General features: G+C 42.5%; 1 protein-coding gene across 3 annotated transcripts in view; it reads right to left on the reverse strand.

The window, feature by feature from the left end:
• SRRM3 (serine/arginine repetitive matrix 3) overlaps positions 1-10602 on the reverse strand; it is a 524720-nt gene that overhangs the window by 375576 nt on the left and 138542 nt on the right. For 2 of the 3 annotated variants that reach the window (XM_075589835.1, XM_075589833.1), the window contains exon 2: positions 9563-9763. The exons of the other annotated variant lie outside the window; for it this stretch is intronic. The gene's annotated coding sequence lies outside the window, so the exon portion shown is untranslated. The remainder of the gene's footprint in view (positions 1-9562; positions 9764-10602) is intronic. 3 annotated transcript variants of the gene reach the window in all.

Consider the following 10602-nt stretch of genomic DNA (forward strand, 5'->3'; position numbering starts at 1 on the left):
CCACATCGCTCGACATAGTCTCTACTGGCGGATGTCTATTCTGGCTCTCTCTCTTGTCTTCGTTTATTCATGTTACGACCCGGCTTGGCGGACTTCACTCTCTGGCTCTGGACCCCGGCTCTCACTTGACCTCGCTGCTTCTCACGCCCCTCGATCTCAGCTTGGACCCCGACCTTCCGGATCTCTCCTCTCCCTGTCCTTGGCTAACGGCAACGACGTCTCTTCTTTTACCGGTACCGGCAAGTATTGCTACAGCTATTTCCACCTGGCCTGGCAACGCCAAAACACCACACTCCGGACACGCTCCTTCTGCTGCGGGTGCATGCACATATACGTCCCCACCTCAGTATAAGGGACGGGTCTGGTCTGTGGGCAGCACCGGCGTAACAGGGATGCCAATTAGATGGTTGCATTATTTATACAAATGTGTGGTTTCTGTGAGCTCATTGGTTCTTTAAATGTTAGTAATGCTGATTGTTACATCATACGTACATCATTCTAGAAGCCCTCATGATGGTCATAGAACATCAAATGGTTTTAAGTTCGTGATTCAGTTCTGTTCACCCACAACACTTCAAGAGCTGATGAAGTAAAATGAAGTTTCCATTTTGACATAGAAAGTAGTTATGATATTTGCTGCAATAACATTTAGCACTCAGTGTGTTGATGAGCTGTGTACTTATTCATCTACAGTATCCATATAAGTATTTATGTTTCTGGAATAGATAAGCACTACAGCAGTTAACAATTAAGGGCCTCATGCAGTAAAGTCCGATAAAAAAAATTGCCAGGGTTTTTAATTCGCCATTTTTGACAGCGTTACTATCACGGTATGCAGAAAGTCCCGAATACCAGTGATAGCAACATTTGCAAGCATGGCGAGTAGCTGGCGACGAAATGATTGGCCCTCTGAAAAGGGCTCACCTGGCGAGCTGCAGAGAGAGAGAGTCCCCTTGGACGAAATATATATTTTTTAATTTAAATTGTATTACTAGTCTAGATGAGCAGGGGGTCTCCGGAGCAGAAACGCGTTGTTTTCAGTTCCGGGGACCCCCTGCATCCCGAGATACAGGCCCTGTTATGGGGTACCACCCGAGGACCCACAGACACCCACGGGGATCACCCAGGGACCCCCTCCGGCCTGTGGTATTAGTCCTTTGTATAAAAAAAATTATGGTTGTAAGTGGGGGCACAGGAGATGGGTGGGTTGTGTATTGGTGTTTATTACATATTGTAATGGTTATTGGTGGCCTAGGAGGTGGGCAGTAGAGGTGTTGTGTGTATTTTTTGTTTATTGTGGGTAGCATGAGTGGGTGAAGGGGGTAGTAGCCCCCAGGATGGGTGTTTAGGCCTACCGGGTGGGTAGCGGGAGGGGTTAACCCCTTTATTACCTTAGCGATATTAACGGCTAAGGTAATGAAGGGGTTAAGTCCACCCGCAACCCGCCTGCAAGGCCTAAACACCCACCTAGGGCCAAATACCACCTTCACCCACCACCGCTACCCACAATAAGCATGGCACTGGTGGTTAATCCTGTTATTGCCTTAGCAGTTAGCCGCTAAGGTAATGAAGTTGCCTGTAAATGCATTTTTCATGCATCAGATTCATGTCGGGGGTCTCTGGTGGTGATGTTAATGGATATCAGCTCCGGAGACCCCCGGCATCAATCCAATGTAGGAAAAAAAAAAATTCTAAGTCCCGTCTCGCCGCTTATCGGCAGCTTCTCACCACCTTCTTGCCAACTTTTTCTGCGGGACGATTTGGAGAGGAAATCTCAATTCTAGAGCAGCGATCAGCCTCGATAAGCTGATCAGGGCTACTAGAATTGAGCGAGTTTGAGAAATTGGTGATAAGTGGCTTATCGCCGAGCGTTTGGCGATGTTTTTTCTCTGAAAAAAACCCGGCAATTTTTGCTTTTATCGCCGGCTTATCAGGGTTTATTGAATCGCTGTAGGCATTTTTGGCGATAAGCGGCTTATCGCTGCTTACTGCATGAGGGCCTAAATACTGTATGCACACAGGACGATAAAGGCAAAATATCTGCAATTCTGTAAAACGAAAGGGATTTTTTAGACTAAGAAAGTAACCTTCATATGTGAAAGTTGATGGTCTTATTCTACAGGGTATATGCACCTAAACATCTGTTCTTGACCAAAACCATCCATTTAAGTCAATTGGGATTCTCGGCCGAAGATGGCCTGAACAGCCATGTCTAATATATAGAATTACCCCCATAGTCTCCCAACCTTCTTATATAATACATTAGAATGATGCAAGTGGACAGAAGGTACTGTATTTAAAGACAGGGAGAGGTTACATATAATCAGTAGCTAAACAGTGATATGTTGATTTGTGAACTGTCGGCACATTATCGATGATAAAATATAACCTTGTTATATTTGTTATTACTGTATTATTACTGAGCAGATACATTAGTAAAGGGCTGTCAAGGTGTCGTCATGCAGCCCACACCCGCGAACTGACATGTGGAATATCTGGGACAGGAGTCCCATGCCTAATGATTGCGGGGCCCAGCAAGCACTGGAAGTTGCTGCTTGGCCACCTCCTTCCCCACCTGTGTGCGCCTGCGCCACCTCCTCCTCCTCTCCCACTGACGGCCTCTTCCACCCCCACTGGTGTGCGCCTGCACCGCCTTCCATGCTCACCTCCTCCCCTGCATGCTCCTCTACTGGTGCAATCCAGAAGAAGGCCGCGCGGCACCCCAAGGCAAGGTGTGGGAGAGGGGTGGGGGGGGGGGTGCAGGTGTGGGGCTATTGTGGGTGATGGGGCAGGTGTGCAGTTATTGTGGGGAAGAAGGGCATGTGTGGGGCTATTATGGGGGTGGGGCTATTATGGCGGTGGGGCTATTGTGAAATAGGGGGCTGGTGTGGCGACAAGGGGGAAATTATTGGGCAGAGGGGTATTGTGGGAGTGGTGGTGATATTTTGGGGGAAGGGTATTATGGGAAAATTGTAGGGATATTTTGTGTGTGTGTGTGTGTGTATTGTGAGGAGGGAAGTATTGTGTGTGTGTGTGTGTATTGTGGGGGAGGGAGATATTGTGTGTGTGTGTGTGTGTGTGTGTGTGTGTGTGTATTGTGAGAAGGGGAAGTATTGTGTGTGTGTGTGTGTGTGTGTGTGCGTATTTTGGGGCAGTGGGGTATTGTGTGTGTGTGTATTGTGGGGTAGGGGTTATTGTGGGTGGGGGTATTTAGTGTGTGTGTGTGTGTGTATTGTGAGGCAGGGAGATATTGTGGGTGAAGGGGGTATTGTGTGTGTGTGTATTGTGGGTGAGGAGGCTATTGTGTGTGTGTGTGTGTACTGTCGTGGAGGGGGAGTACTGTGTGTGTGTATTGTGGGGAGGTATTGTGTGTGTATAGTGGGAGAGCGAGAGAGCGAGAGAGTAAGAGTGCAGAGATCAAGAGTTAGAGAAGGGGGAAGAGTCATGGAGTGGGGGAGAGAGAGAGGGAAGGGATTGGGGATAGAGAAGGTATTGGAGAGAGAAGGGTTGGGAGGGGAAAGGAAGAGAAGCGATGGGAGTGGGAGAGAAGGGATGGGTAAAAGAGAGAGAAGGGATGGGGAGAGCGAGAGAGAAGAGATGGGGCGAGAGAGGTGGGGTGGGGGAGAGAGGGTATGGAGGGAGGGTATGTGGGGGCAGAGGCGATGGGAGGGAGGGGATGGAGCGAGAGTGAGGGGATGGAGGGGGAGGGAGATGCCATCGACGTTGACGTATTTTTAATAAGGAAAACGCAAGAAAAAAAGTGTACACGTACAGTACTGTAGGTTATAGTGACTGTTTATAAAAAAAAATTCTAGTACAGCCCGAGTCTTTCAGTCAGGCTTAAGAATTGCCCCCACGCTATTCTGAGTTTGACGGCATGTTTAAAGTATCCTACATGGTAGTGGATAGGTTTTAAAAGGAATGTTATATGATATACAGTAATAAACAGTAAGCTGTTTCACTTTCTGTAGCTTTTGACAATGTCAAAAATGCTCTGAAATGCTCTTTGCATTAGGACATTTACAGTATACAGACAATGAGAATCTATTATTTGACAATATTGTACACTAGTGATCACGTACATAAAATAAGAACAGTATTAATAATTTAGCACAAAGGTGTGTTTTGCTAGTAGAAATAGCACAGTATTATTACTGAAGAACAAGAAATGGAGATACAGTAGGTTAAAATAACATTAAGTCAAGCTGGCTTAAATTGTGCTTATTGATTCTCTACAAATGCCCTATTACACAAGGAGGCATATCTTTCCTTGCTTGTAATAAAAAATAACTTAAAATAAACATAGTTTAATTTATCACAGCAATAATCCATATTGGCCAAAGTATTTAATTGCCTTTTCTGCCGGACATGCTGTCTAAGTCTTAATGGAGTTTAGGGTAATAGACAAAGTAGCAAATACAGCAACATTTAGCAGAAGCAGCCAAGAATCAGCTGAAAAAAATAATGTAAAAAATATCTAAATGTACATTATGCACGGTATGCTGTCTGTCATAAGCATAATGGTGTTAGCTATTTTATGTATTAGTCCTAGAAGCATTTCAGTTGCATACATTTCAAAGTGACAAACTATTAATGTTAACTGCTGCTATGAAGATCTGCAGGACATCACATATTTTTACCAGGGTAACTTTGATAAAGTGCTAACCAACGTGAAACACGTTAGAGATGCAGGGGTCCTACGATTTTTATCCATGTGTTAAATAAATAACCTTTTTTCAATGTATGCTCTCCAGACCCATTTTTTGCATTTTCCAGCAATGCACCGCTTTCCTGCTCTTTAATCTCCGACAATAAAGGTATTTTATTTTCCATTACTAATGGCTTCAAAGCAATTACAGTATACAGTACCAGTGCAGTTTACTAATTGACAATTCAACCATACAAAATCATACAGTATCACATTATTGACACTGCCCCTGGCGTTCTGTAATTTTTAAAGAAAAAGGAAAACAACATTCCTTCTTTGTGGTTTAAATCAAAAGTGAATCATTACAACAAAAACAAATAAAATTGTTTATTTGTACACACTAATCATATGATGCCAATTAACGTTAATACATAATACTCTTCTATCTGAGCGCAGTTGTTGGGAGTATTAAAAACAGCTTACAAACTCTGTCTTAACAAACATAGGGGTCTATGCAATACGCTCCGATAGAAATAAATCACCAGGGATTTTAAATCTCCATTTTTGACAGCGTTGCTATCACGGTATGCAGAAAGCCCCGAATACCAGTGATAGCAACCCTTGCAAAAATGGCGAGTAGTCGGCGATGTGAAGATCGCCCCTCTGAAAAGGGCTCACTCTGCAAGTTCTTTCTGCTGCAGAGAGACGCCTTTCTCTCTGCGCAAATCTCGCCCGAATTTACATTTTATTACTAGTGTACATGAGCAGGGGGTCTCCGGAGCATAACCACGTTGATTTCATGGTGATGGTGGCAATCGTGAGTGGACACAACAAGCCACTGGCAGTGACAGTGTCAAGTCAGTGAAATGTGTGTAGTCAGTCCATGCCTAATCGGCAGCTGGAAAGCTTAGCTAAGTTAATTTTATCTCAGGCTGTCTGACCGTGACCGACTGTGTTATTACTTATTGTTTGTTACTGAATTTCTCCTTCAGGGCCATTCATCATCATAACTCATCAGTGTTACTAGACCATGTTGCAGTGGTCAATGATTCACAGAGATAACACTCAAAAGAGAGTTTATAATGGGATAATAATTATTGAGAACCAAATAAAAGAAGTATGTGCTCCTGGGGGACCTCCCTCCCACCCATGAGTGATTGAGTTTTTAAGAGATTGACAGTAACTGTTATAACTATGATATATGTACTGTATATTAGTATTCAACAAGCCAAGCACTGCCAACCTACAGTAGTAGATAGATGTTACATTGGTTGTTGGCTGGCCTGTAGTGCCAAGTGCCGTTTCCAACCAAGATGTTATGGTGGTTGTTGTTGTGTGGCACTGGCTGGGATAGCAGGTTGGGTACACACAAAATGGTCAAAATAAAATATAAATATTAAAATATAATTCCATACTTGCCCATTTTTGCAATGAGATAATGATGATGGTGATGATGATGGTGGTGGTGTTTGTGGTGCTGGGTGGAAACAAGTCACTGGCAGTAACAGTGGCAAGCAAGTCAGTGTCAGTTTGTGGCTAATTATGCAGCAACAAAGCTTAGCTAAGATAAGTTTATCACAGTCGGCCTCCCTGATCAGTTGTGTATTATTTACTTACTGTTTACTGAACTACTCCTTCAGAGTCTTTTATCCCTCAGTGCTACTAGTCTATGCGGCAGTGGTCAGGGATTCACACAGACAACACTCAAAAGAGTGGTTTTCATAGGGATATATTTGAGAACCAAATAAAAAATAAAAGGACTATTGTATGTCTTTGTGCCTTCCTTCTCACCTATGACTGAGTTCCTGAGAGATGGAACAGTAACTGTAGTTGTTATTTATTAATAAGCACCACATACATATTACTGTAGTTGCCGGCCTTCAGTGCCAAATGCCAATTGTAACCTGCAGCAGATGTTATAGTGGTTGATGTTGAGTGGCTCCCTGGACTGTCTGGCAAAGCAATTTTAATGATGGCTTGTTTGGGCCCCCACAGGATGTTTAAAAACAAACTTGACCTAGAAACTACTAAATTTAGTACATGTGCAAAACTAAGGATGTGTATCATGTTGCCTTGTTTTAGTTGTTCTACCTTGGGAGATAGCCATAAAGCCACGGATATTCGCGTTTGAAAGGAACTCCAACACTTGCAGTGAATTTTAATGTTGGTGAAAGATTTGCCCATCTTTATAAAACAGCGGTGCGCAAACTGGGAGGCGCGCCCCCCAGGGGGGTGGGAGATTTGTCTGTGGGGGGGGGGGAGGCGCGGGTGGTTGCAGAGGTCCCGTGTTCCTCCCCAAGGCATTTAAATGAAATGCCGGGGATTGCGGGAGGCCTCTATGTGATGGTGAGGGGGTAACCAGGCTCACTTATAAAGGTCAAGCCCTCTCGGTTGTCCCTGAGTCATATGGTGGGGTCCTAGAGTGTCAGCTCTTGGACCTGGCTATCGTGTATTTACTGCTATGCATTGTATGGAAATATGCGACATAAATAATTTTTGTGTTTTTGTCTTTCCCGAAGTGCCAACAAGCAGGAATTACTAGGCATGAGTTTCAGGGTGGGTTTGACAGAGAATGTCTTTACAGATTGTGGCTATGTAGCGGGGTTCCCGAGTTACAGGATACCCCAAAGATGTACCCGGGCATCATGTATGATGCTCAGCTACATTGAAGCACAATGCTCCGGTCAAACTCCTACCCTGCAAAGTTCTTGCAGCTCACCGCCAGGAGTCCCTGCTTCAGCACGGACCAGAGAGATAAAAAGGGGCATAGGGATTTGTGTATCCCTGGTATAGTCAGGGGTCCCTGGTTTAGGGGGCATCCCCCACGGTATATGCCCAAACCCCCTGACCCGGTATAGGGGTTCAGAGTACTGTATCTCCAACTTTGTATAAGGTTGCGAGAGTAAAGTTATTTCTAAGTCCAGCTTCGGTACAATTGAAGCAACCCTGAAACTTAACTGAAGCATTATTTGAAGAGAGGGAGAATAGTGAGTGAAAGACCAGATGAATGGGACAGAAAGAAATAGACTGCAAGTGAGTGTGCAAAGATATTTGGGGGTTTATTCATTAAGATCCGTTACTCTCATTCAAGTCAATGGTAGTTAAAGCTTGTTCGGGTGTGTTAACTAGCAACAGACCTTAGTGAATCAGCCCCTTTATGTCAGACATGAATCCTTTCCGCCAAAAAGGAGGAAAATGCATAGTTTTATCTCCCATTCTTTCACTTGCGTGAATCAATGTTTTTTATCACAGTTTTGTGTGGCTGGTTTTTATCACTCCTTTGAATATCTGATGTATTTGTGTATGCTAAATTTGTCGGGTTTCATTGTTCTCTGTGGTGGGATATGATGCAATATGTTGTGATATTCTGCAGCCAGTAAATCCTATGGAATCTCTGATATTCTGTATTATAAAAGGAAGAGGTGGGGGTAAAGAAAAAACCTTGCGTTGCTGCTCAAAGTATATCCAGCCTTGACACATTTATATTTGTTTATAAGTTCCCAAACAGCACACTAAATCCTTTAACATTGTCCCATGAAGCCACATATGAACATCAGAAGTACTGCACACTCCATATCTTATATGAGGTTGCAGTAATATCTAAAATACTGGTCACATTTGAATATCAATGATACTGTTTACTCAATAGCCTCTTGTTGGAGGTATATTTTGTATGAGGTAGCAGTAATGTCTTTGTTCCAAACACTAGTGAGTGTATATAAATGGAATAACTCACAATATGGCCATGGGAAACTGGATGCTGTCGGCGTGCTCCTACCGAGGGTTGAACAACAGGAAAAAATCTTTGTGAGGCGGTGCAGCTGCCTTGGAAAAAACATTGTGCACTGGGACCGCTCTGTCTGTACAAAACTTATATTGGCACATTACAACAAGAAGTCCGCTCTTACGTGTTTCCCGCGGCAGACTGCGCTTTATCAAAGAGTTCTTCCCAAGGCAGCTGCACCGCCTCACAAAGCTTTTTTCCTGATATTCTGTATTATAACGGGATGTGTTGTGTTATCGGGGGGTGGTGGGGAAAGGGGGGCACAATAAATCCATATTATATGTCTTTATTGTATATATTTCCTTAATGTAACCTTCACCTGTCTGCTTTCTTTATTCTCTAATCATCTTGCCTATGCCCTACTGTGTATTCCATCCAATAGCTGTAGGAAATAGGATGGAGGTTGTAATACGGGAAGCTCTTCGGTTCAGGGACTTCTTTTCCCCAATGTTTACTTGTATGTATTATGTACTTATTTGCATTATTATTCCTTGTAGTATGTCTTAAATAATATCTCGTCTGCATACACTTGGCTAGTGGAACTGTAAAGAACAAAATGGGAACATTCTATACTTTCCGCCTGCTGTACTAGCTCCATATTGTCATTCAGACTCTGTGGTCTATGCAACAACATATAGAAAAACTTGTTTTGATGCACCTTACAAACACCGAACCAAAATTGAATTATATGTAGCAAATTAATTGCTCCAGTTTCATGATGGCAGATTTATTTAGCGCAGATTGAACAGAGAAAAAGCGACAGAGGTGCGTCATATAGCTGAGAGCAAGAGACCCCCCTGCAGATTAATCAATATCTTGATTTTTAACAATTTGTCCATGCATTTCGGATTGCTCTCTAATATAAAAATACAAATTCAAAACTGCGGATTGGCCTCTTTGAAACTGATCCGCGAACAAGAGGAACTGGTCGATCCGAAAAAAATCCACAAAAAAACACCCATCTCTACAAATAACCTACAAAGTTAATAGATATCCTGCTTATCCATTAGCATTTTTTTTTTAAACCATGATGTTGTTCATTTGGAATGTAACTCTTAAATTAAACTTAAAAAGTTGGAGCTTCACAATAGGGTTCACCCAAAAATAAAACACATAAAATAAAAGAATACCTGTTAGCATGAATGTTTGTGAGCTGGAGTCTCTGGATAATCTGAGGTCAATAGATTTCTCCCAATTCAACTGCATCACATTGGCAAAACTGTCATCATGGTGTACAAGCCTTTACTCTCCAAACTACTTCTCTTCTCTGCTCTCCTCTTCGTAGCACATGGAACGCCTACAGATCATGTGCTGCTGTAGTGTCCGTTAGCCTTTTAGAAAAAAATACATTTTATTTAGAGACGATAAATGTACTAATAGTGAATGTTTTCAGCATTATTATTATTATTATTATTATTTTTTAAAAATTCTCTTGAACACATTTTTGGTAAGGCTCAGGTACTCTGGCTGAGAGGAGGTGTTACTGCCCTACATTGCCGAATAAAGCGACGAGCACTGATGGCGATTGAGTGACATAGTTACATAGTACAGTAGGTGAGGTTGAAATAAGACATGCGTCCATCAAGTTCAACCTACAGTATGCTAAATTTAAACAACAGATACTTTATTCTATATTGTATTTACAGTATATTGATCCAGAGGAAGACAAACAAAAAACCCCAGTGAAGTATCTTCTAATAATATCTCGTAAGGGGAAGAATAAATTCCTTCCTGACTCCAAATATTAGCAATCAGATTACTCCCTGAATTAACATCCTTCCCATGTTTACTTATTTGGTATATCCCTGTATACCTTTTCTTTCTAAAATTATGTCCAACCTTTTTTTGGACATATCTATTGTATCTGCCATCACAGACTCCATGGGTAATGAATTCCACATTTTAAATGCCCTTACTGTAAAGAACCCTTTCCTTTGTTGCTGGTGAAATCTCCTTTCCTCCAACCTTAAGGGATGACCCGGTGTCATTTGTACTGCCCTTTGGATGAATAGTTCTTTTGAAAGCTCCTTGTATTGTCCCCGAATATATTTGTATATAGTTATCATAGCCCCTCTTAGACGTCTCTTTTCTAATGTAAACAAATCTAATTTAGCTAGCCTCTCCTCATAAATCAGATTATCCATTACAGTTATTAATTTGGTGGCTCTTT

The sequence above is a fragment of the Ascaphus truei genome, chromosome 3 (assembly GCF_040206685.1).
Source record: "Ascaphus truei isolate aAscTru1 chromosome 3, aAscTru1.hap1, whole genome shotgun sequence".
Taxonomy (NCBI): Eukaryota; Metazoa; Chordata; class Amphibia; order Anura; family Ascaphidae; genus Ascaphus; species Ascaphus truei.